Consider the following 5411-nt stretch of genomic DNA (forward strand, 5'->3'; position numbering starts at 1 on the left):
AGGCTGAGGCGGAAGGATGGCCGGAGCCCAGCAGGTCGAGGCTGCGGTGGCCGGGAGCGCCACTGCACTCCAGTCTGGGTGACAGAGTGAGACTCCAACTAAAAAAAGCAAGAAACAAAAACCAAAAACAAAAAACTGTTGTTTGATCGATTGGACAGGCAGGGTAAGGTCTATTAAGCTTTCGACGACTGGCCACCTTTTACAGCTTCGGGGCTCAGGCTCCGTTCCAGACCAATTACATCAGAATCTCTGGGGCGGGACCTGGGCAACAGGACCCTTGAAAGCCCCTCTACCACCCTTCCCTCCCCCAGAGCTGCTACCAAGGAGCACCGGGATTGAAAGCTGGGCTCTATCTGAACTCACTCCTTCATGCTGCCAGCCACTTGGCCAACCCTGAGCACTCCTCTCAATGCTTCCCTGGGGCTTAATGGGCAGGTGTGATCTGGATGACCCCCTCTCAGGCTGCAGGGGGGCAGAAGGGGAAGGGGGAGGCTGCCTCTGGCTGTGGACAATGTAACCATGGTCACCCGCCAGCATGTGCTGATTTCTCACAAGTGCGATTTACAAGACAAAAATCTCTCTCTTTCTAAAAATGTCCCACGCTGCTGTCATGAAGGGTAATTGAGGCTTTTAGCGTCAGTGTCACGGTCATTATCCGTTTCCTCATGTGCTTAGTGGCATAGCCCGCGGGATTTAAGTCATTTTCTCGGTCAGTGAGTAACAGAGAGGATATGAAATGGACAGCCAGGCCGGGTGACTCATCTGGGACCCCGGAGGCTCTGGCAAGGAGCTCCTCTCAGGCCCGGCCCCTCTGTCTGGAATGGGCCTCTGCATCTTTGTCTGTGAAGGGTTGATGACATTGACTTCTTGGGGTTATAGTGAGGGTGACATGAGGTGACGCATGGGAAAAGTCTGGTGCCCAGTGGGCAATGGTTCATTTCAGCCCCCGACTGCTGCTTCCTGTCACTTTCTTTCCCTACAGGGGCCCAAACGCAAATTTGTTATATATAGGGGGGGGTGCCAAAAAAAGTATTCACATTTTTTTTTTTTTTAGTTGAAGACTCACTCTGTCCCCTGCAGCCTCCACCTATTGGGCTCAAGCAATCCTTCCACCTCAGACTTCCAGGCACGTGCCACCATGCCTGGCTAATTTTTTGATTTAGTTTAGAGATGAGGTATCACCAAGTTGCCCAGGTTGGTCTTGAACCTGCGGGCTCAGGCAATCCTCTCACCTCGGCCTCCCAAAGTGCTAGGATTGCAGGCGTGAAACACCACGCCGGGTCAAGTATTCACATTTTAAGAGATGTTATCCATGTATCACTTTTGGAAGTTGAATTAAATTACGGTACCAATGTGTAGCATGACGTTCGCTCAACCATGCTTCCACCATTTTCTTTGACTGTCCTGTCTGTTGCACAGTGATGCTAGCATTCATTTGATTAATGGCATCTTTTGAGTGGACATCATACTTAAAATGTGTATACATTTTTTGACAGCCCTGCATATATATTTTTGAATCAAGTTCTCACTCTGTCACCCAGGCTGGACTGCAGTGACACAATCACAGTTCACCACAGTATCGACCTTTTGCCTCAGCCTCCTGAGTAGCCAGGACTATAGGCCACACCACCACACTTGGCTGATTTTTTTATTTTTGTAGATGAGAGGTCTCACTATGTTGTCCAGCCTGGTTTTAAGCTCCTGGACTCAAGCAATCCTCCTGCCTTGGCCTCCCAAAGTGCTGGGATTACAGGCGTGAGCCACCGCGCCCAGCCTGCAAACACCACTTCATTTGCAGCAAGAGCAGAGTAAATCCTTGGGAGCTGAATTCGAAACAGCTGTGAGTTAGGGCCAGTGGTGAGTTCTATTGCGGAATTTCAGGCCCATTTTCTCCACCTGTCAGGGCACCTGGTCCACCCCATCAGCACACCAGGGGCTGCCCCTCATCCCACCTGAGAGTTGAGTGCCTGACATGACTGCTGATTGGCCCTTATCACTCCAGGCTGCCTTCCCCCATCACCTGCAGCCCTGCATGGCAGGTGGACCTGGGAATACAATAGTTCTTGTTCTTCTCACCGACAGGTAAGGAAATGTGGATCAGAGAAGGTAAGCTATTATCCAGGTCACAGAGCTAGTTCCTCACTTCCATTGGTTTTCCAGGCTCAGTGCCCCGGTTCAGGGTCCTGGTCCCCAGGCAATCTGTACTCCCAAGCAGGGCGCCCCCTGGAGGATGCTACTGGGAGCGGCACCATGAAGAGGGGGAAGTGATGGGAACCTCCCTCCCCAGGGTAAGGGTACAGAGCTCAGAGCCCCAGGGCTGGAGATGGATGCCCCAGAAAGAAAAATGGGGTATGAGTGCCCCGGGTTGGTCTAGGCAGGGTTCACTGCTCCAGTGCAGCAAGGACACCTACTAATCCGGGAAAAAATGGCCATTGCTGACAAACGAATGGGATTGTCTTCTGGGAAGAGCCCTGGAGTGGAACCAGAGACACCTGCGTTGTGATCCTAGGGCTACCCCTGGTGATCTCAGGACACTGAAGCAGGTGGGTCAGGGAGAGACAGGCAGGTCAGGGTGAGAGGTTGGATGGGTATGGGTGGTAAGGGTTCCCAAGTTTGACTCTGCCAGTTACCAGCTGAGTGGTCTTGGGCAGAGTTAGCTAACTCTGTCTCTCTGTGTTCCCATCTGTAAAGGATGGATAACACTATCTATCTCAATGGGCTGTTATGAGGATTAAACTGAGCTAATACATAAAAAGCACTTGCGGTCGGGTGCGGTGGCTCAGCACTTTGGGAAGCCAAGGTGAGAGGATGGTCTGAGCCAACGGGTTCGAGACCAGCCTGGGCAACTTGGCCAAACCTCATCTCTACAATACATCAAAAAATTAGCCAGTTACAGTGGCACATGCCTGTAGTTCCAGCTACTTGGAAGGCTAAGGCGGAAGGATCACCTGAGCCCAGCAGATCGAGGCTGTGGTGGCCATGTGTGTGCCACTGCCTTGCAGCCTGGGAGACAGTGAGACTCCAACCCCCACCCCCCCAAAAACCCTTGCAAACTTCCTGGCCCACAGCAAACCTATGTGAGTGTTTGTTGTCATGCTAGCACCCATTAATTTGCCCCACAAAGAAGGTACTTGGCACTTATTGAATCTGAATTCATTGGTCCTTTTCCAGAGAGATGGTAGAGCCCTCCCTCTCCTGATGCTCCAGCCCACAGTCCCGGGTCCATGCCCATAACCCAGCTCTGCCTGGTCCAGGTGGACAGCAAGGGTCATGTAGCCAAACCAGAATTCGGGTGTAGTTTAATCAGGCACAGCGGACATTGTGTGTGTGGTGGCCTTTTTTGGAGTTGGAGTCTCACTCTGTCACCAGGCTGAAGTGCAGTGGCACACTCACCAATCACCGCAGCCTCGACCTGCCAGGCTCCGGTGATCCTTCCGCATCAGCCTTCTAAGTAGCTGGAACTACAGGCACGCGCCACCATGCCCGGCTACTTTAAAAAATTTATTGTACAGATGAGGTCTCACCAAGTTGCCCAGGCTGGTCTACAACCCGTGGGCTCAGACAATCCTCTCACCTCGGCCTCCCAAAGTGCTGGGATTTATAGATGTGAGCCACCACGCCTGGCCAATGTGTGTGTGCTTTTTGTTTGTCAGTTGTGTGTTGTTTGACCAATCGGATATGGGTGAAATATTGTATTATTTTTGTTGTAATTTGCATTTCCCTGAATGCCAGCTCTATCTTGCCTCCGTGCCCCCCCCCCCCCCCGCTGCTCCCTGCCCAGCCACTTTATTTGACTTTCCTTCTAATCTCAACCCAGAGGCATATGTAATTTTGCACAGCATGTGACTGGAACTTTACAGTTTACAAAGCACCCTCACATATGAGAGCTAACCCCGTCCTTCCAACCGAGAGACGGAGGTGCAAAAGTTCTAGAAATAGTGTGCGCCTTGTGTATGTGTGTGGATGTGGGTATAGCGGGGGCATGCCCTGCCCTCCATTCTACTCCCCAGTGTCGACCCTTTGACTGAGGGGCTTTTCCTAGACCAGCCCCTGCAACTACCCCACCCCCACGCTACCCAGCCGTGTGTTCCCAGGATCTGCCCCCAGCCCTCAGCTGACTCGCTCATTGATGCTGGCAGTCCTGGCTTCCTTGGCTTCCCTTTGCTTATTTTGGAAGGGCTGGCCGTTTGGAAGCCCTGTCTCCATTTCACAGGGTTACAGAAAGAGCGGATAAGACATTAAGATGACTGGTCTCCAGCCTGGGCAACATAGTGAAACTTCATCTCTACAAAAAATAAAAAAAATTAGCCGGGCATGGTGGTGCGTGCTTGTAGTCTCAGCTACTCCAGAGAGGCTGAGGCAGAAGGACTGCCTGAGCCCAGGAGGTTGAGGCTGCTGTGAGCCATGATCATCGAGATCGTGTCACTGTACGCCAGCCTGGGCGACAGAGTGAGGTTCTGACTCAAAAAATAAATAAAATAAAATAAAATACCCCATCTGAGATGCAAGTGGGCAAATCTTTAATTTTTTTTTAGTGTCAGAGCCTCACTCTGTTACACAGGCTGGAGTGCAGTGGCATGCTCCTGGCTACCACAGCCTTGACCTGCTGATCTCAGGTGATTCTTCCATCTCAGCCTTCCAAGTACCTGGAACCACAGGCATGTGACATCGGGCCCGGCTAATTTTTAAATTTATTGTAGAGACGAGGTCTCATAAAGTTGCCTGGGCTGGTCTCAAACCCCTGGGCTCAGGCAATTCTCTTGCCTTCGCCTCCCAAAGTGCTGGAATTACAAAAGTGAGCCACTTCGCCCTGTACCTCTCAGTTTTTAACATAGCTCTTCACACTTAACCCTTTTAAACTCTTTTATAACATAATTTTATTTCAGAAGTGTCATTAATAGCTGGGTGCAGTGGCTTGTGTCTGTAATTCCAGCGATTTGGGCAGCCAAAGTGGGAGGATTGTTTGAGATCTGGGTTTCATGATCAGCCTGGCCAACATAATGAGACCCTGTTTCTAAAAAAATAAATAAATAAATTGTGCTTACCTTTTTCTTTTTTTTTGAGTTGGAGTCTCACTCTGTCGCCCAGACTGGAGTGCAGTGGCCGCTCCTGGCCACCGCAGCCTCGACCTGCTGGGCTCCAGCGATCCTTCTGCCTCAGCCTTCCACATAGCTGGAACTACAGGTGTGCGCTACCACGCCCAGCTAATTTTTTGATTTATTGTAGAGATGAAGTCTCGAACTGCGGGCTCAGGCAATTCACTCACCTTAGCCTCCCAAAGGCGCGGGATTACAGGCTGAGCCACCGAGCCTGGCTTGTGCTTACCTTTTTCTACATGTCACTCTCGTCATCATCTGAATGGCTGCAAAATTGAACATTTTACCCTAATTTACTCAGCGGCTCAGGTTGTG

The sequence above is a fragment of the Carlito syrichta genome, unplaced genomic scaffold, assembly GCF_000164805.1.
Source record: "Carlito syrichta isolate Samal-C Ts95f unplaced genomic scaffold, Tarsius_syrichta-2.0.1 Scaffold314622, whole genome shotgun sequence".
NCBI lineage: Eukaryota > Metazoa > Chordata > Mammalia > Primates > Tarsiidae > Carlito > Carlito syrichta.